Genomic DNA, 22,284 nt, shown 5'->3' with positions numbered 1-22,284 from the left:
GCGCAGCTACCGCTGGCGCCCTCCCGATGCTTTGCTCCCCAGTCATCAGCAACGTGCAAGTTACCAAGACTCTCATCGACGGCGGCGCAGGGCTCAACGTCCTGTCCGTCGACACATTTGACAACGTCCAAGTGCCATATGACCAGCTTCAACCTACCAAGCCTTTCTCAGGAGTGACCGACGGTTCCACCACACCGATAGGGCAGGTCCGCCTCCCTGTCACCTTCGGGGAACGCAAGAACTACCGCACCGAGCTCATCGACTTCGACGTCGCGCACATCTGTCTGCTGTACAATGCCATCCTCGGGTATCCAACCCTGGCCAAGTTCATGGCAGTGACACACCACAGCTACAATGTCCTCAAGATGTCGGGAAGTTGCGGAATCATCATGGTCCCATGTAAAGAAAGAGATGCAGTGTGATCCCTCGAGCGCACCTTCCAAGCTGCAGCAATCGACGACCCCGACAGCAAGGGCGAGGGCCCTCCTGAGGTCATCCCAAAGAAGAAGGAGCAGTTGCGCCGTGCAGGACCTCAGGAGGGTGGCGTCACAGCCGGAGCCTCGTCAGGATCAGCGCTCGCTCCAGGGGCGCCTCCCTCCATCGCATAGGAAGGCGCGCCTGACGCCCTTCTCGGGCAGGGCTCAAGGGCTTTCTTCTGGAAGGCCTCAGACCTTGCCCACATCACGAGGGAGGTGCTTGAGCACCACTTGGAGGCATGCTTCATGGCACGTTTCCCTCAGGAGGTCACAGGGCAAGGATCGCCCACAGTTCAGGAGTTCATCACCAAGACCACCCAGGAATTGCAAGACGCAAGGGCCATGCGCTGCGACCGCCGCTCACGAGGAAAAGCTTCCCATCCAGGCGAGGATGCCGGGTTGTGTGTCTACATCGATGTTCCAGGGCTCAACAGGGCCGCTTCTCATGAGCTTTTCTGGCCTTCACGCGTGGGACGCTGCGAGGGCCCACCGCACAGCTACGTTCGCATGCCCTTCGGCCTACCGAGCGTGTCGTCCGCCTACCAGCGCAACCTGTGGCGCATCCTAGCGGCTCAGGAGGCCAGGCACCACGCCGTCCTGATGGAGATGGAGACAGTCCTCAACGAACCACCTGAGCCCCTAGAGCCTCCTGAGGCTCAGGGCCCTGGTGGCTCGTGAGGAGCAACCCCTTCGCTGCGCACCTTCAGCTGTCCCAACTCTCCTTCGTCAACATAACCAGGTGACATTTTCCAATTTCATTTAGTTGGGAGCACCCCTCGGGCTGCATCTTTCCCAGGCCGCATGGGTCCATCCCTGTGGCATGTATCCCTTTTTATGTCTTTAGCTTACCTTGTTGGGAGCGCCCCTCGGGTTGCATCATCCCCAAGCCGCTCGGGCCTGACCCAGTGGCATGTATCTCCCATGCACTTACTTAATCCTGCAACTCTCATGTTTAATCTACCTATTATTACTACCTGCTCGATCGTCGCCTCCCACGGGGCCTCCTCACACCGTCACGGCGCTGGTGCACGGGTCCGTCCCTGCCACGTCGAAAAACATGAGCGGTCGAGCTCTGGCTCGCAGCACGCCCCGCGCACGTCACCTCACCGGGCCCTCAGTGCCTTCACCCCCTCACGGAGCAACCAGTGGCAGGCTGGCAACCATAACGGCAGATCGTGTTTTCCTTGTGCTGGCTCGCAGAATCTCACGAGCATAACACCAGGCGGCACCGCGAGCCCCCTCCTCTTCCAAGTAATCTGCTTGCACGTTAAAAGGGGGGCTCCTGAGCATCACGACTTAGGAGCTCTTACTGGCTTTCCAGCCCTCACCCCTGGCTTGACCACATCACGCGACCTGGCATACCAGCAGCGGCTGAGCTCGCTCAAGGGTCGGGACCTGAGGACGTAGAGCACAAAGGAGAGCATTGGAAGGGGAAGGCTCATATGGGCGACCTAGCTACGCGCTGGATGTTCGCGCACAGGCCTGGCGCATCATGAAGAATCGACCCCTGGATCGCCAAGATAAGTCACGTGCTCAGATCAACTAATCGTTGGAACCTAGGGGACGCGCTCGCCGCAGCCCTGTTGCGGCAACATTGCCTCCCTTTCTTATCTTACCACGACTGCTTGAGCGCTAAAGGGGACCCCCTGAGCATCGCGCCACAGGAGCTCTTACTGGACCTCGGGCCGCTCACCTCCTGGTCTTGACCACGGCATGCGACCTGGCATACCAGCGACGACTGAAGCGTGCCTGGGGACCGGGACCTGTCAGCGTAGAGCAACAAGCTGTCGCGAGATTGGAAAGGGAAGACCGAGCCTAAACAGGACTTGCGCTCACAAGGCTTCCATAATTAGGATAATATCAACAAAAGACATTGCAGACTCTTTACGCGCCCCCACGAGGTACTTCTCGATTCCTCGCAGGGAACAAAAGACGAGAACCTGGGAGAATCCTATCTACACACCCCCGCGGCCGACGCCATCCTCAGCAGTGGGCCGCGGCAGGCCAGCGCCAACCCCATCCAAATCAGCGACGGCGGCGGCCGGACTTTGCGGCCCTGCTCTAGGTGCGGCAAGAGCTCGAGGGCACGTAGTCGTCGTCACTCGTCTCCGGAGTCTCGTAGAGCTGAGGAGAACCGTTGGACTCCCAAGAGTCGCTGTTCTGGAGCAGCCGCGAGCGGGGCGCACCTCATCCTAGCGCTCCCCTTCAGGGCAACACTCCAAGCGGCAACCCTCTGCGTCGAAGACCTTGAAGAACAGCGTGGAGGCGCCGTCGTACTCGAAGTGGATCGCGAGGGCGCCCTCCGCACGGCAAACCCGCGCGACCTCGCCCCAGCCACGGGTCATGAAGATCTTGCCAGTGGAGACTGCTTCAACCTCTGCTCCGGTCGCCGGAGCGTCGCAGTCGGCATGCTGCAACCAGAGCTCGAGAGGCCCCCTCAGCGGCATCACGTCAGAGAAGAAGCGTGGGAAGCGGATCCAGGAGCTTGGAGGCATCGCCACCTATAGCAAAAGCTCACGGGAGGAGTCCGCGGCATGGACTCCAGGAGCGACGGCGCTCGTCACCGCAGCGTGTCGACCTTGGCCGCGGTGCGCGCGCTGACGCTCGTTGCTCCTTCCTCCCGAGCCCCCAGCTTGGGCGTACAAGGGCAGTGGATAACCAGGAGGAGGCCGCTCACACCAAGGCCTCGTCACCACCTGCAGCGTCGCGACGGTGGACCGACCTCTTCTTCGGCGGAAGAAGTGCCGGCGCGTCGAGGCGAATCTTTCCCTTCTTGTTAGCTGAGAACCTTTCGGATCGGCGCCATTGAAGTTGCTACTAGCAGTAGAGCGGGAGAAGAAGAAGCAAGTGGAATGGGAAGAAATGGGCGACGGGGGCTCCGCCCCCTTCCTCATTTATAGCAGGAGAAGGCCAACCAGCGCTCCCCACGATCACAGGTAATGATGGTTTTCCTTGCATGTCGCAGGGACTTGTCAAGTCGGGCAGTTGCCGAGGCAGCGTGGGGAAGTGGAGACGCCCACGTCCAATCAACCGCCATGCGTCAACCGAGGCCGCAGGCTTTTGGGGCCCTCGGTGCTCCGCGCTTGACCTTTGGCTTCGCCTCGAAGCCAAGCCCGAGTGCGCCTTGGGCCCGGGGGCTACTGTCGGCGTTCTGGGAATGGGGGTCCCCAGACTTGCCTGCCTGCAGCCCATGGCGTGGCTGAGCTAGCGGGTCTGTACGGCCCATCTTCATCGACAAGGCATTCAAGACCCTCGCGAGGGGCCAAGCCTCGTGAGGCGGATGACACAAGACCTCCTCAGGAGCGGCCTCGCCAGGCAGGCTCACGAGGGGCAGAGAGATCAAGGCAAGACAAACCTCGCGAGGCTATCGTGACGTGAGCCATGACGATCGAGACCAGGCGGGCGCCAGCGCGTGCTGCGTCCTTGTTTCCTCTTTGGTTCCAGGGGGGGCAAGCGCAGGCGTGGAGTACCGAGGCATCAAGCAAAGGTTTCCATATCGGTGCAACAAGACCAAGACGGCAAGACGGAGGTCACCATGGAGCCCAAGACGGCGTCACCACCAGAGCCTTTCGCATGCGGAGACCGCTTTTGTCAGGATAAGCTGTACTAGTTGTCCCCTTTCAAATTGGCCGTTGTTGGCTCCCTTCCCGCTCAATATTTGAGGAGAGGACCAGGGCCTATATAAGTAGAACTAGCCACCACAGTAGGGGCAACGGAGCAAGAGCCAGCCCCTAGCCACACACCGAGCGCAAGAACACCTCAACCTCAGGAGGCTGTTCTTCCCCTTGTATTGTTCATCATCAGCCCAAGAGGCAGTCCACCACCACCACACTGGAGTAGGGTATTACATCACAACGGTGGCCCGAACCAGTATAAATCTTGTGTCTTTGTCTTGTGAGTTCGTCGAGTTCGTCCGTGAGATCTTAGAGGGCTAGGACGTGGCTCGGCAGGGAGGAGACCCTCGTGCGCACCCCAGTGTTCGAACCTCGAGGGTTTTGCCGGAACCCCTGATCCGACACTTTCAAAGCCTTGTATGGAAGAAGGTGTAGGACACCGTTGATGAGGGATGAAGTTGGAGACCGTCAGTTGTTTGGACCAGATTTAATTAAGGAGTCCGAAGAGAAGGTCAAGTTGATTCTAGACAGACTAAAGGTAGCTCAGTCCAGGCAGAAGAGTTATGCGGATACAAAATGCAAGGAGGTAGTCTATGAAATCGAAGACAGAGCATATCTTCATGTGTCACCACTGCAAGGAGTTAAACGATTTGGAGTTAAGGAAAAGTTAGCCCCGAGATTTGTAGGACCATACCGAGTTTTGGAGCGTATCGGAGAAGTGGCCTACAAATTGGAGTTACCCGAAGGATTGTCAGGAGTTCATGATGTGTTTCACGTTTCCCAGTTGAAGAAGTTCCATGCAGACATGGACGATATTCCTCTGAGAGATACAGTGCCCCTGGAAGCAATTCAGTTGGACAGTGACCTAACCTACGAGGAGAGACCCGTCAAGATTCTCGAGTTTGCCAGCCGAGTTACACGCAGCAAGGTTATCAAGTTTTGCAAAGTTTAGTGGAGCCACCATACCGAGGATGAAGCCACCTGGGAACAAGAGGAAGATCTACGGAAAGACCACCCACACCTATTTTCTAGCCAACCCGAATCTCAAGGTCGAGATTCATTTTAAGGGGGGTAGGTTTGTAACATCCCAATTTTCAATTTGGATGTTATACATAGGTCATCACATGCATATCATATTTTATTTGCATTTTGGCCGTGATCCTAGAAATCTTAAGCAACTCAAGGACCCAAGGAGAGAGTTGGAGATTTCATAAATTTTTCATATTTGAAGTTTCTCAAATTTGAAAAGAGGATCATTTTGGTTTTAATATTTTTCTCTCCGAATATTTCTAATATTAAAAATAAAAGAGAGAAGATAATATGACTTCTTGCAAGAGAGAGGGATATTGGAGGAAAATTTTTAAAATCAAATAAATATTTTATTTGGATTTTATTGCTATATTATTTGAATTAGAAAAAAATGCATTTTTGAAAATTGCATCTTAGGCCAAAAAATGTTCACTTTGTTCTAAATATTTTATTTAGACGGTGAAAATTGTTTTTGGCATTTTTGGAAATTTTCTTATATTTTATTAGGATTTTTCTTCGGCGGAATTTAAAAAAAATTCTGCCCGACTAGGCCGAAGGCCCAGCCGAGCCGGGCCGAAGCCCACAGCGCTGCCGCCTTCCTCCCGCCGCCGCCGTGCGTGGCACGGACGCCGAGGAGAGTCCGATCGGGACTCCCGCTCGCACCGGCCCCCTCCCCAAGACGTGACGCCCCCCCTCCTTAAATACCGCGCCGCCCCGCCGCCTCTCCACCCCATCCCGAGCCGCTGCCGCCGCAGCTGCTCCGCCGAGCCGCCGCCGCTTGCCGCCGCCCCGCTACCGGAGCCCCGCCTCACCGAATCTCGCGGCCGCCGTTTTTTTGTTGTATCGGTAAAAAACGACAAAAACCGCCGCCCCGGTTTTTTTCGTTAGATCGATTTGATTTGGTTTTTTCGGTTTCGCTAATTAGCGAACGTTCACCCGAACGTCTCTGTTCGGAATGTTTTCATTCGTTTGTCTCTGCTAGCGAACATTCGTTCGATAGCGTTTTTCTTTTTATTTTATTTTCGGCCAGGGACCTGTTCGCGATTATTTTTATCACAGATTAGCCCCTGACCTGTAAACCCTCACAACTTCTTAACCGTTCGTCCAAATCCAGTGAAACCAACCCAAAATCTTCGTCTCGAAACCCTCTTTCAAGTTAATCAACTTGAACATGGTTTTTACAAATTTAAAATTTGGTTTCAAGCAGATTTGAATTCGAACTTCTTTTGATCATAGTTTCAGTTACGTAGCTCCGATTCGATTGATTCTTTTTGCAAATCGAAGCTCTTCAGTTGAACTTTCAGTTTGGATCTTTTTATTTGAGTTTTACCCGTGCATCTATGCCTGATTGCTTATCTATGCTATTGTTTGTTTGCGATAGAATTTCCGGAGTGCGAAGCGTGCTATTACGAGTCACTAGGGTTTTCAGATCGTCAGCAAGGCAAGTAACACTTTGATCATATCCCTTATTACCTAGTTTTTGTGCATTGGTTTTAACCCTCAAACATTGCATGAGTAGGATTGATAACATGTGGGTATTCGGAAGTAGATGATAAGGTAGAACCTATCGCCCTTTATTTCAAACCCTGGGAGTTACTTTTACGTTATGCTTACACTGTTATGCTATGCTCGTAGACGTGGTTTGGTTTGAGTGATTCATGACAAATATGAGAGATTATTATGAACTAAGGGTTTCTTTAAGGTGGCTACTTTAATACACATCTAGGTGGATTGTTTGTGGGCACCTGGGGAATCTAGTGTTGTCCAAGGAGATCCCGGGGAATCCGTGTGATCATCATATGGTTCGCCACCCAGGCTCATAGGGATCATAAGATTATTCATGCTAGAAACTTCCGTGTGCAGCCACGAGCCATTATGGGCTCTGGCATAGTTGAGTATGTTGTGTGACCTCTTTCAGTGGTGAACTAGCAGATGTAGGGGATGTAGGTGGTACGGTTTACCCGTCGAAAGAGTTAATGCTTCTGAAAGACTGTGTCTCAGTCATCCGTTTCTCAAACACCATGTAGTGAGAGAAATCCAACGGAGGAGATCGAGTCTTGTGGGGAAAGTGCGCAAACCTCTTCAGAGTGTACAAACTAATCATGGTTAGCCATGTCCCCGGTTATGGACATCTTGGGTATCTGGTTCTTGAATTATTGATCTGATCTCATCAGTCTTAATTAATTTGTTGGGTTATTGATTATTTAATTGGGATTGAGATGGGGTTTCCATTCTCAATGTTTTCAACAAACTTTGTAGTTAAATAAAATATATTCCTTTGCAGTAGGGAAAAATTGGCTTTACGCAAAAAATGATAACCATAGAGCCTCCACCAGCCATATATGCATGTAGATATAGTTGTTATCTTGTTCATTGCTCTATAGTGTTATTTTGCCAGCATATTCCATGTGCTGACCCATTTCAAGCTGCAACGTATTATGTTGCAAACTTTTCAGACGAAGAGTAAGGTGCGCTAGGTCGTTGTCGTGCACTCAGCTATGTCGTTGGAGTTGATGGACTCATTTACCTTCAATGCTTCCGCAGTTATCTTATTTAGATGGCCTTAAGCCATATTATTGTAATAAGTTCTCTTTTGAGACATTCGATGTAATAAAGTGTGTGATTGCACTCTGTTATATATCCTTCAAGTACTATGTGTGTCAGCATTACCGATCCAGGGATGACACTTATGCATAGAGATTTGACCGTTTGAGGTCGGATCGCTACAAGATGGTATCAGAGCACACGCTGACTGTAGGACGCTCGAAGGAAGGACATTCTCTACTCATTTCTACCACTAAGATAAGCCATAGGTCACTCTTCTCTACTCATTTCTGCCTCTCCTCCATTTTCACTCTATAGATGACGGACCCGAGGAACAAGTTTGCTCAACCGGATGAAGACACACCATTTGGACGACACTTGAAGGAAGTCACTAGGTACCTGAACATCGGAATACCAGGCTTCACCGGGACCTACACCGCCACTTTACCAGAAGAGGAGCGTTGGATGATTCGGGTTCATGTTCCAGGAAGGACATTCACACTAGTTACCGAGCCCATAGAGTTTTCCTTTGATGCACCGACCTGGAGTCTAGGAAAGAGTATGGCAGCCCACATCGCCATGGGACGCATCGGCGAAGTCTACAACAAGGATCTTAAGGACACCATCTACCAGATATGTGGGCGCCGAGATGAGCAATGGGAGATGATCAGCACCAGGAGGGACAAGTCCATTGTAGCATTCATACAGGAGTTAAACTAGCACATTCGCCGCCAAGAGAACAAAATGTGCGCCAGCATGATAGATCTGAAGAAGGTGATGACCCGGAATATGGAGCTTGAAGAGGAACTCAAGTTTACACGTGATGGATATGAGGAGGAAATTTTAGTGTTACTGGAGAAGAATGAAGACCTGAAGAAGAAGCTAGGAGTATTCATGGGAGACCCCGCGCCAGGAGATGACGACCATCCCGAGGACTACATCATCATCACGACACCGACTCCGACCCCGACAGTAGTGATGATGATTACGAAGACAAAGCTGGAGCAGATATCATGGAGTCTTCCACCGATCAAAATTTCTAGTGAACCACCATATTATCAGTAGTATTCCCCCATGTATATAGTAGTAGTCCAAGTATTTTGTAACGGCAGTTAGATCGTTTGTATGCCCTTGTTTGAATTGAGTAGTGTGATATGAATGTGTTTGTCTCATGTGCATATGGGTAGTGCTTTCTCTTTAGACCTCATTCTATTCTAATCTCTCCCCTCTAAACCCATCAGATGCCTCCGAGACATGACCCCGGATTTGTCTTCCCACCGGAGCTTACTCAGTTGATCCAACAGCAGAATGCCTTGATGCAGCTACTTGTTCAGAACCAAGGCAACAACAACAACAAACAACAACAACAACAACAACAACCACCACCACCTCCAGTTGACAACTTAGCCTGTTTTCTGAGGTTGAATCCGCCGGTGTTTTCCAGTAGCACCGAGCCGATAGTTGCAGTTGATTGGCTCAGCAGGATTGGAAGGGAGCTGACCACCACATGTTGCACAGATGCTGAGAAGGTGTGCTTCGCCGCACACCAACTGAATGGACCTGCAGCCTCATGGTGGGAGAATTACATAGCTACTTTTCCCATAGCCAATGTCACATGGGATCAGTTTCAGCAAGCGTTCCGCATAGCCCATGTCTCAACTGGAGCTATGAGCATGAAGAAGCGTGAGTTTCGCAACTTACGCCAAGGAAATCGTACTGTGGGGCAGTACGTGGATGAGTTCAGCAAGTTAGCGCGTTATGCCCCGGATGATGTGGACACAGATGCCGTGAAGCAAGAGAAGTTTATGGAAGGGCTGAATGATGAATTGAGTATGTAGCTGTTGGTAGCTACATTTGCTAACTACCAGGAGTTGGTAGACATGGCTCTTATGATTGAAGGGAAGCAGCAGCAGATAGAGATCCACAAAAGGAAGTATGGACAAGGGAAGTACAACTCTGGAGCTCAGCAGAAGCCTCGCTTTACCCCGAACTCGGGAGGACACACCCACCATAACCATGGAGGCCACACTCACAATGGAGGAAGTTCACATAACCACAGTGGCCCCAAGAATGGAAATGGGAATGGAGCAAGCAGCAACCAGAACCGTTCCAACTCAGCAACACCCGCTAAGAAGGATCTGAGTCATGTCACCTGTTACAAGTGCGGGAAGACCGGGGATGTCTACTACACAACCTTCTTCTTGTAGACGTTGTTGGGCCTCCAAGTGCAGAGGTTTGTAGGACAGTAGCAAATTTCCCTCAAGTGGATGACCTAAGGTTTATCAATCCGTGGGAGGCGTAGGATGAATATGGTCTCTCTCAAGCAACCCTGCAACCAGATAACAAAGAGTCTCTTGTGTCCCCAACACACCCAATATGATGGTAAATTGTATAGGTGCACTAGTTCGGCGAAGAGATGGTGATACAAGTGCAATATGGATGGTAGATATAGGTTTTTTAATCTGAAAATATAAAAACAACAAGGTAACTAATGATAAAAGTGAGCGTAAACGGTATTGCAATGCGTTGAAACAAGGCCTAGGGTTCATACTTTCACTAGTGCAAGTTCTCTCAACAATAATGTGATGCCCGGATGATCAAGCTACAGTAAACCTCTGCTAATGGTGCCACGTCACCTCGGTTATTGTTGATAAACTCGAGTTAGTTCAAAAACGATTCAAGTTAAAATTTAAAATATAGGACAACAATAAAAGTTTTCAAATAATGAAAACTAAACTAAAAACTGAAAACTAAATTGTTCAAAATTTAGAAAATAAATCATGGGTGATTGTGGTGGAGAAACCACATTTTGATAAAATGTTTAGATGCAATAAGTTAATTAAAACAGGGGCTAAACAATTACTTAAATGCTTTTAATTAGCAAACAAATATAAACCTATTTTATTAAAGTGTGAAACTTCTTGTGACAGAGGGGTAATTTAAAACACTAAATTAAGTGTCGGTCTCATATTTTTATAAAACTAAAATCTACTAGTAATAAAATAAAACAGTAAAAAAAAGGAAAAGAAACAAACAAAAAAAAGAAAAAGAAAGAGAGAGCCCCCCCAATTGGGCCTCGGCCCAGCAGGCTACCAGGCCGCCCGGCCGGCCCAACCGCGCCCTCTACTAACCCCCCTGGGTGCTCGAAACCCTAGCCGGTCAACCCACTTCCTCCCGATCCCCACTCCCCCACTCGCTCCCTGCACGCCCCTCTCCCCTTTCTCCGCCTGGATCGGGGCAGAGGGCCCCGACCCCTTCGCCACGCTGCCGCCGCCCGGCGCCTCTGGCCACCCCCTCGCCGGCGCCTGCCTCCCCGACTCCCCCCGCATGGCGCCCGCCCCACCTCGACCCGAGCTAGATCGGGATCGACCCCGCTGCGCCCCGACGACCGTGCCTTGCCGCCCGGTGCCGCTCGACGCCCTCGTCCACGACGACGCCATCGCTAGCCCCCGCCGGACCGCTACCTACCCCGCCGCCCCGGCGATGCCAGGCGCTCGCTGGACCTCGCCGGCGCCGCCCCATCTTCTCTTCCCCGCCGGCCTCCTCGAGCCACGCCGACCGGGGTGACCGCACTGGACGCCATCGCCTACATCCACCCCGCCGCCGGATCTCGTCGCCCCGCCGCACGTCGTCACCGTCCTCCTCCGCACGGATCGTCCCCGAGCCCACTGCCATGCCCCTCCCGCTCCCCTGTGAGCCGCCACCTCCCTCCTCCCTCTCCTCCTCTGTGCGTGCGTGCCGCCCTCACCGCGCGCTCGGCGCCCCGCTCCGTCGTTGCGACGCACGGCCACACGCGAGCCCGCACCCGCGCCTGGAGCTCACTCGGCCGTGGCCTCCACCCCGTCACTGCCCCCGCCGTCCCACTGCGCCCGTCGCCGCCTGCACGTGCGGCCACAGCACCTCGCCCGTCCGCCCCGCCCGCCTGCGCACACGCGCCCACGGCTCCGGTCCCCTCCGCCCCATCGCCCTGTTCCGGCCGGCGCTCGTGCGGCCCCTGGCCGCTGGCGCCCGCGCCCGGCTCTGCTACGTCGCCTCGGCGGGTTACGCCCGCACCCTGGGGCTCCGCCCCGTTTCGCCAGCGCCCCTGCGCCCCCATGCCCGTAACCCGTTCGCCCGCTTAGGCCCCAGGTGCCATTGACACCTGGGCCCGGACCCCCCTGGGCCACTGACAACAGGCCCAGCGCACAGAACGAATAAAAATAAAAAAAAATAAATAAAATAATAATGATAATAATAATAATAATAATAATAACAACAATAAAAATAATAAATAAAGTAATAAAAATTAATAAATAAATAAATAAATAAAGAAAATAAAAATAAAAATAATTTTAATTAATTAATTAACTAAATTAATTAAGTTAATTAATCCTGTTTAAATTAATTAAACAGTAATTATTTAGCTAGACCCTAATTAAACTAAACAGAGAATGACAGGTGGGTCCCACTGGACCCACATGTCAGTTGACCCAGTCAACCCCTGTTGACTGTTGACGGCAGCATGACATCATGCTGATGTCATAAATCCATTTTTGAATTAATTTAAATAATTAATTTAATTCCAGAAATTAATAAAATCTTTAGAAAATCATATCTTTTGATCCGTAACTCGGATTAAAATACTTTCTACATGAAAGTTGCTCAGAACGACGAGACGAATCCGAATACGCAGTCCGTTCGTCCGCCACGCGTCCCTAGCATAGTGAACCTGCAATATTTCACCTCCGGTTCATTTGTCCGAAAACGTGAAACACTGGGGATATTTTCCCGGATGTTTCCCCCCTTCACCGGTATCACCTCATACCGCGTTAGAACACGTCTAGCTCTGCCTGTTGTCCTGTTATGCACTTGCTTGCTATGTATTTACTGTTTCTCCCCCCTCTTCTCTTCGGTAGACCCCGTGACGATGTTGATGCCCCTGTGGTCGACTACATCACTGACGACCCCTCCTTCTTGTCTGAACAACCAGGCAAGCCCCCCCCCCTTGATCACCAGATATCGCCTATTCTTCTCTATACTGCTTGCATTAGAGTAGTGTAGCATGTTACTGCTTTCCGTTAATCCTATCCTGATGCATAGCCTGTCATTGTTGCTACAGTTGTTACCCTTACCTGCTATCCTACTGCTTAGTATAGGATGCTAGTGTTCCATCAGTGGCCCTACACTCTTGTCCGTCTGCCATGCTATACTACTGGGCCGTGATCACTTCGGGAGGTGATCACGGGTATATACTATATACATTATATACATGACACATGTGGTGACTAAAGTCGGGTCGGCTCGAGGAGTACCCGCAAGTGATTCTGAAGAGGGGGCTGAAAGGACAGGTGGCTCCACCCCGGTAGAGGTGGGCCTGGGTTCCTGACGGCCCCCGACTGTTACTTGTGGCGGAGCGACAGGGCAGGTTGAGACCACCTAGGAGAGAGGTGGGCCTGGCCCTGGTCGGCGTTCGCAGATACTTAACACGCTTAACGAGATCTTGGTATTTGATCTGAGTCTGGCCATTTGGTCTATACGCACTAACCATCTACGCGGGAGTAGTTATGGGTATCCCGGCGTCGTGGTATCAGCCGAAGCTCTTTTGACGTCAGCGACTGAGTGGCGCGCGCCGCATTGGACCGTAAGCTCGCGCTTGTATTAAGGGGGCTAGGTCTGCTTCCGGCCGCGTACGCAACGTGCAGGTGTGCATAGGGCGATGGGCCCAGACCCCTGCGCGCATAGGTTAGACCGGCGTGCTGACCTCTCTGTTGAGCCTAGGTGGGGCTGCGACGTGTTGATCTTACGAGGCCGGGCATGACCCAGAAAAGTGTGTCCGGCCAAATGGGATCGAGCGTGTTGGGTTATGTGGTGCACCCCTGCAGGGAAGTTTATCTATTCGAATAGCCGTGTCCCTCGGTAAAAGAACGACCCGGAGTTGTACCTTGACCTTATGACAACTAGAACTGGATACTGAATAAAATACACCCTTCCAAGTGCCAGATACAACCCGGTGATCGCTCTCTAACAGGGCGACGAGGAGGGGATCGCCGGGTAGGATTATGCTATGCGATGCTACTTGGAGGACTTCAATCTACTCTCTTCTACATGCTGCAAGATGGAGATGGCCAGAAGCGTAGTCTTCGACAGGACTAGCTATCCCCCTTTTATTCTGGCATTCTGCAGTTCCGTCCACTGATATGCCCCTTTACACATATACCCATGCATATGTAGCGTAGCTCCTTGCTTGTGAGTACTTTGGATGAGTACTCACGGTTGCCTCTCTCCCTCTTTTCCCCCTTTCCTTTCTATCTGGTTGTCGCAACCAGATGTTGGAGTCCAGGAGCCAGACGCCACCGTCGACGATGACACCTACGACACTGGAGGTACCTACTACTACGTGCAGCCCGCTGACGACGACCAGGAGTAGTTAGGAGGATCCCAGGCAGGAGGCCTGCGCCTCGTTCGATCTGTATCCCAGTTTGTGCTAGCCTTCTTAAGGCAAACTTGTTTAACTTATGTCTGTACTCAGATATTGTTGCTTCCGCTGACTCGTCTGTGATCGAGCACTTGTATTCGAGCCCTCGTGGCCCCTGGCTTGTATTATGATGCTTGTATGACTTATTTATGTTGTAGAGTTGTGTTGTGATATCTTCCCGTGAGTCCCTGATCTTGATCGTACACATTTGCGTGCATGATTAGTGTACAGTCAAATCAGGGGCGTCACAAGTTGGTATCAGAGCCAACTGCCTGTAGGAATCCCCCTTTCCAACTCCTTGGCCGAAGTCGAGTCTAGTCATTGAAAAACTTTTACTAACATGGCTGTGTGGCTTACGGGCCCACGTCGCCATTGGGTGGTATTAGGATCTTTTACTCCTTGTCTATACTCTGGGACTCTGATCTCTCTTCTATTCGGGTTAAGTGAATTTTGCTAAATCTAACATTAGGATCTCGTTATCACTTTCACCCGGAGAGCCCCTTATTACTGATGATCGTCTGCTGCACGTGAAGACCCTGAAGATACTCTCCGCTGATAACCCGAGAACTTGTGTTCATCGCTTTTGCAATTCCCTTTCATCGATAAACTCCTATGGATAACCACGTATACTCGCCATTCATACAATGTTTCCCAGTTGATCTTGTTATTACAAGATACCCCGAAATTCTCTCTGTTGTTCGAGAATCCTTTGAGCTTACTGCCTTGCTGTTCTTTGTCACCTGAATACCCCTACGGATAATTCTCGCACTTACCGAGTATCCGCTCATCCCCAGTTGATTCAAGTATTCCACAATAGTCTTCAAAATACTATTCGATCTTCGAAAATCCTCAGGAGCCTATTGCTCTTGAAATTCTTGTTTGCTTGCATTATGGTTAATCCCATAAGTCTCGTAATCTTATTGGCATCTCTTGTCATTATCATTTTGAGTCCGTTGATTCAATTTGTTGCGAATGCTCGCAATCCTCAATCATATCCTAGAATTCATTCTTCCGGCTCAGACGTCATTTTAAACGTGAGCTGGATCTCGACCTATCAAATTGCCATCGATTGTACCCCTAAGCCTACTCAACTTATCCATCCTTGATCAGAGCGTTGCTTCTGACCCCCTGATTTGGAAATCATAATTCTTTTGCATTTGAACTTTGAGTTAGTCAGTTGTTTCTATAATCAGATCTCCTTGCATTCTTCTTCCTCTGGTTGAGTACCGATGCTCACATCAGATCCCTTGTGGACCATCGGTTCGTTTGTTGGATTTTATCCGACAGTGTCCTTCATATTGAATAACCTTGTGAGCCTTCCCATGGGTATATAATGCCTTTGGTAAATTGTATCATCTGCTTTTGAACAATGCTCTTCTTTCGAGCTTGTAATATTTACTCCGATGTTTGTGGTATATGTTCCTAAGATGCCCTGATGGGTTGAACCTATGCCTTCCTTAATCTGTGTGAACCTGAAAGTTTTCCAAGGTTCATACTCCTCTGGTAATTCACCAGGTTTGACTTCGCACTCAAATTATTTTTAATAGAGCAGTGAATGAAAGGTTATGCATTGCAGAAGTGGGAGTCGACCTTGAACTTTGTGTTCATGCCCATGGACACGATGTAGATCTTATCATTAAAAGCTTCTCTTAAATTAATTATTACCTTGGTATAAGTTCATCTTATATCTGGGATCTGGCCTTTTTCAATCGTGGTTCCGACCATGTTCTCCTTTAAACACCATTTCTCGTGCAAGTTTAAGCACTTGTCTTCTGCAAAGCAATACCCTAGTCCAATCTCTACCTTGATCTGTCGTCGAGTATTACCCCCTGGTATCTCGAGATTATCATGGAACTGCATAACTTCTTATGAGTTCTTCATCAAGTGCTACATTCTCATTTATTCCAATTTTTCACGAGCCCCAAGTTATTAAACACTCAAGGACATCGATAACTGAATCGAGTCCGCATCACGATTAAACAACTCTTAGTAATCTCCTTTGCTTACGAGTTTGTACTCGATCACGTCATCCCTAGCCTATTTGGCTATATCATTGTCGTGATGATTTTAAGTGTGCTACCTGGTTCTTATTCCCAGAACACAACTTTTCGACGATGAGCTAAGCTTACGTCGACCTCCCTCGTCTTATCATTTCGCCTTGGACAGCAAGCTTGGTCTCGAGTTTGTGTCGTACCCCTGGTTCCAACAACCTTTCGCTTTCATCATTCCTTTGACTTGATGTCATCGTCGATCAATTACATCTTCCTGAAAACCTCTCGCCAAATTTGTCGTGATCATTGTCAACAATTTGACTTCTTCCAAGTTGTGTGTCGAAATTCAGGGTGAGAAATACCATCCTTGCCCCTCGATGAATTGTGTTATCATCGACAGCATTCTTGCCTCCCCTCAACACAAACTTGTTCATATTTTGTGTTGTATCTTGATTTCCCTGCTATCCAACTTATGTTATGTTCTACCGTGGAGTATTACCATCTTTGATGTCAAGAATGTCGTGAGCATTACTCCACCTCTTAAGAATTCTTGGTACAGTGATACTTCTCGCCATCACCATTCTTTCTTGGTCCCCGTGTTGTTTCTAAAACGAAATACCGACAAATGGTCTGTGATGTGTAAATTCTAAACTTCTAGCAACCCTATTGCTTTGAAGTTATTGGTCTATAGTTTCATTCTACGTCTATGGCTTAATGAATCATCATTCGAACATTGATTGTGCTACCTAGCCCATATTTCGGGTGCACATTTCAACCAATGTTTAACTGTGTATGTTTTCCTCGAGCATACATCATTAAGTCATTTGATCTAGCTAAGGTTATCCCCTTGTTCACATAGTGGTGGAAATCCATCTTTTGGAAATCTCAATGGATTGTCGCTGAGTCAATCAGTCACCTCCTCACCTCTCCTTGATGTAATGATGAACCCTTGTTCGGAACTCGCTTCCATAGTTCATCTCCCGAGAATCTTCGATGTCGTTTCGACAATTTGTGTTGCACCTTTCTTCTCAGGCATCCTGTGTCTGAGTTATCCTGACACCAATCAGATCTGAATCTCGGTGAGATATGATGGTTGGAACATATTTCCAAGAGTTATAACATTGGTCCTTATAAGACCCGGTAAGGTGATGCCATGCTTAACACACCTGTCCGGGGGACCTATTGTTATAGTTTCCTTTTTTAGCAAGGCTAGCCATTCTTCCATGAGGAAATTGTAAGACTTATTCTATAAGTTGATCCTGATGGATCCTTTTTGTTTCCAAATTATGATCTTCACCTGTTGACCATGTCAATGCTATCTCAAAGCATGTCTATGGTACTCCGATTTTCAACGGGAACATTGAAGCACAATGCTAAATGTTTCCTGCACAATTATCCAAACACCGCTGTATGGGTAATGTCATGAAAATTCTCTCCCGTACCTAGAGAGTTTTCTACATAATATCATGTCATGGATATCATGCTCTGCTTGTCCTTGGGAAGGATATACCCTTGAAATATGTGTTTAAACACATTTTCCTTTCCATTCTTCTGTTTAATCTGATAATCATATTTTCCTTTCCATTGTTTGGTTTAACCTTTCTGGTGATCTATATGATCTAAGCAGTAATATTCTCCTGCTTATGTAAACACCTCAGTGTACAACTCTGTCAGTAAGACCCTGTTACTATTGTTGGTGACATTTCGGTAACCACCGATGGACGAGAACTTTGCCTAATGGTCCGCCTCATTTCAACGAGCAGGAAAATGGTTCTCTTCGTCCCTCGCCCTTGGTACCGACGATGTGTCTGACATATAACTGACAGGCTACCCTCTGGCATGCCTTGCTACCATGATCGTGCAAGATGTCACCGCCCTTCCTACTTTTAACCCACATGGTGGGCCCATAACCCACAGTTCCACAGGATCGAAACCTGACTCTCCTGTGCACCCCCTGTTCCCAAATTTATTCATCGCGTGTGGCCTCGTATGTAATTCACGGACCACCGTCCTACTAATCTATACTGGCATCAGACATAATACTTATTCCGATTGCTTTGAACCCCTTTCACACTTTGTTTCAGGCTTCGAACGATTGCCTACCCGTTTGAAACTCCTCATGGTACTTTCTTACTTGCTCTCGGCTTTTCTTAAGATTTAGTTCGAGAGATACTTTCTGCCACCTTCCCCGACGATATTGACGAGATAGTAAACCCTGCAGAAGTCCGTTCTTCCAGAATACCCCCTTACTCTGTCGTAAGTACGATGGAGTTCCCGAAGAAAGGACGACAACTTTATCATGATGACCTGAAACAGCAGAATGAAGTCATCAAGGTAATGGATCAACCTCTTCGAGAAGAACAACCAAGACCAAGAACACTCCCTAGAATTTCGTAACCCGAACCTTCCCCCTTTACTTCCCTCTTAAATCTCAGGACGAGATTTCTTGTAGTGGAGGAGAATTGTGACGCCCGGATGATCAAGCTACAGTAAACCTCTGCTAATGGTGCCACGTCACCTCGGTTACTGTTGATAAACTCGAGTTAGTTCAAAAACGATTCAAGTTAAAATTTAAAATATAGGCCAACAATAAAAGTTCTCAAATAATGAAAACTAAACTAAAAACTGAAAACTAAATTGTTCAAAATTTAGAAAATAAATCATGGGTGATTGTGGTGGAGAAACCACATTTTGATAAAATGTTTAGATGCAATAAGTTAATTAAAACAGGGGCTAAATAATTACTTAAATGCTTTTAATTAGCAAACAAATATAAACCTATTTTATTAAAGTGTGAAACTTCTTGTGACAGAGGGGTAATTTAAAACACTAAATTAAGTGTTGGTCTCATATTTTTATAAAACTAAAATCTACTAGTAATAAAATAAAACAGTAAAAAAAAGGAAAAGAAACAAACAAAAAAAAGAAAAAGAAAGAGAGAGCCCCCCCCCCCAATTGGGCCTCGGCCCAGCAGGCTACCATGCCGCCAGGCCGGCCCAACCGCGCCCTCTACTAACCCCCCTGGGTGCCCGAAACCCTAGCCGGTCAACCCACTTACTCCCGATCCCCACTCCCCCACTCGCTCCCTGCACGCCCCTCTCCCCTTTCCCCGCCTGGATCGGGGCAGAGGGCCCCGACCCCTTCGCCACGCTGCCGCCGCCCGGCGCCTCCGGCCACCCCCTCGCCGGCGCTTGCCTCCCCGACTCCCCCCGCATGGCGCCCGCCCCACCTCGACCCGAGCTAGATAGGGATCGACCCTGCTGGGCCCCGACGACCGTACCTCGCCGCCCGGTGCCGCTCGACGCCCTCGTCCACGACGACGCCATCGCTAGCCCCCGCCGGACCGCTACCTACCCCGCCGCCCCGGCGATGCCAGGCGCTCGCTGGACCTCGCCGGCGCCGCCCCATCTTCTCTTCCCCGCCGGCCTCCTCGAGCCACGCCGACCGGGGCGACCGCACTGGACGCCATCGCCTACGTCCACCCCGCCGCCGGATCTCGTCGCCCCACCGCACGTCGTCGCCGTCCTCCTCCCCACGGATCGTCCCCGAGCCCACTGCCATGCCCCTCCCGCTCCCTTGTGAGCCGCCACCTCCCTCCTCCCTCTCCTCCTCTGTGCGTGCGTGCCGCCCTCACCGCGCGCTCGGCGCCCCGCTCTGTCGTTGCGACGCACAGCCACACGCGAGCCCGCACCCGCGCCTGGAGCTCACTCGGCCGTGGCCTCCCCCCGTCACTGCCCCCGCCGTCCCACTGCGCCCGTCGCCGCCTGCACGTGCGGCCACAGCACCTCGCCCGTCCGCCCCGCCCGCCTGCGCACGCGCGCCCACGGCTCCGGTCCCCTCAGCCCCATCGCCTTGTTCCGGCCGGCGCTCGTGCGGCCCCTGGCCGCTGGCGCCCGCGCCCGGCTCTGCTGCGTCGCCTCGGCGGGTTACGCCCGCACCCCGGGGCTCCGCCCCGTTTCGCCAGCGCCCCTGCGCCCCCATGCCCGTAACCCGTTCGCCCGCTTAGGCCCTAGGTGCCACTAACCCCTGGGCCCGGACCCCCCCTGGGCCACTGACAACGGGCCCAGCGCACAGAACGAATAAAAATAAAAATAAAATAATAAATAAAATAATGATGATAATAATAATAATAACAATAATAAAAATAATAAATTAATTAATAAAAATTAATAAATTAATAAATAAAATAAATTAAAAATAAAAATAATTTTAATTAATTAAGTTAATTAATCCTGTTTAAATTAATTAAACAGTAATTATTTAGCTAGACCCTAATTAAACTAAACAGAGAATGACAGGTGGGTCCCACTGGACCCACATGTCAGTTGACCCAGTCAACCCCTGTTGACTGTTGACGGCAGCATGACATCATGCTGATGTCATAAATCCATTTTCGAATTAATTTAAATAATTAATTAAATTCCAGAAATTAATAAAATCTTTAGAAAATCATATCTTTTGATCCGTAACTCGGATTAAAATACTTTCTACATGAAAGTTGCTCAGAACGACGAGACGAATCCGAATACGCAGTCCGTTCGTCCGCCACGCGTCCCTAGCATAGTGAACCTGCAACATTTCACCTCCGGTTCATCTGTCCGAAAAGTCGAAACACCGGGGATATTTTCCCGGATGTTTCCCCCTTCACCGGTATCACCTCATACCGCGTTAGAACACGTCTAGCTCTGCCTGTTGTCCTGTTATGCACTTGCTTGCTATGTATTTACTGTTTCTCCCCCCTCTTCTCTTCGGTAGACCCCGTGACGATGCTGATGCCCCTGTGGTCGACTACGTCACTGACGACCCCTCCTTCTTGTCTGAACAACCAGGCAAGCCCCCCCTTGATCACCAGATATCGCCTATTCTTCTCTATACTGCTTGCATTAGAGTAGTGTAGCATGTTACTGCTTTCCGTTAATCCTATCATGATGCATAGCCTGTCATTGTTGCTAGAGTTGTTACCCTTACCTGCTATCCTACTGCTTAGTATAGGATGCTAGTGTTCCATCAGTGGCCCTACACTCTTGTCCGTCTGCCATGCTATACTACTGGGCCGTGATCACTTCGGGAGGTGATCACGGGTATATACTTTGTACATTATATACATGACACATGTGGTGACTAAAGTCGGGTCGGCTCGAGGAGTACCCGCAAGTGATTCTGATGAGGGGGCTGAAAGGACAGGTGGCTCCACCCCGGTAGAGGTGGGCCTGGGTTCCTGACGGCCCCCGACTGTTACTTCAGGCGGAGCGACAGGGCAGGTTGAGACCACCTAGGAGAGAGTTGGGCCTAGCCCTGGTCGGCTTTCGCAGATACTTAACATGCTTAACGAGATCTTGGTATTTTATCTGAGTCTGGCCTATGCACTAACCATCTACGCGGGACTAATTATGGGTATCCCGGCGTCGTGGTATCAGCCGAAGCTCTTTTGACGTCAGCGACTGTGTGGCGCGCGCCGCATTGGACCGTAAGCTCGCGCTTGTATTAAGGGGGCTAGGTCTGCTTCCGGCCGCGTACGCAACGTGCAGGTGTGCATAGGGCGATGGGCCCAGACCCCTGCGCGAATAGGTGTAGACCGGCGTGCTGACCTCTCTATTGAGCCTAGGTGGGGCTGCGACGTGTTGACCTTACGAGGCCGGGCATGACCCAGAAAAGTGTGTCCGGCCAAATGGGATCGAGCGTGTTGGGTTATGTGGTGCACCCCTGCAGGGAAGTTTATCTATTCGAATAGCCGTGTCCCTCGGTAAAAGGACGACCCGGAGTTGTACCTTGACCTTATGACAACTAGAACTGGATACTTAATAAAACACACCCTTCCAAGTGCCAGATATAACCCGGTGATCGCTCTCTAACAGGCTGACAAGGAGGGGATCGCCGGGTAGGATTATGCTATGTGATGCTACTTGGAGGACTTCAATCTACTCTCTTCTACATGCTGCAAGATGGAGATGGCCAGAAGCGTAGTCTTCGACAGGACTAGCTATCCCCCTTTTATTCTGGCATTCTGCAGTTCAGTCCACTGATATGCCCCTTTACACATATACCCATGCATATGTAGCGTAGCTCCTTGCTTGCGAGTACTTTGGATGAGTACTCACGGTTGCCTCTCTCCCTCTTTTCCCCCTTTCCTTTCTATCTGGTTGTCGCAACCAGATGTTGGAGTCCAGGAGCCAGAC

This window comes from Triticum aestivum, chromosome 4D, assembly GCF_018294505.1.
Source record: "Triticum aestivum cultivar Chinese Spring chromosome 4D, IWGSC CS RefSeq v2.1, whole genome shotgun sequence".
Lineage (NCBI taxonomy): Eukaryota > Viridiplantae > Streptophyta > Magnoliopsida > Poales > Poaceae > Triticum > Triticum aestivum.
Note: the sequence above shows the minus strand (reverse complement) of the source record.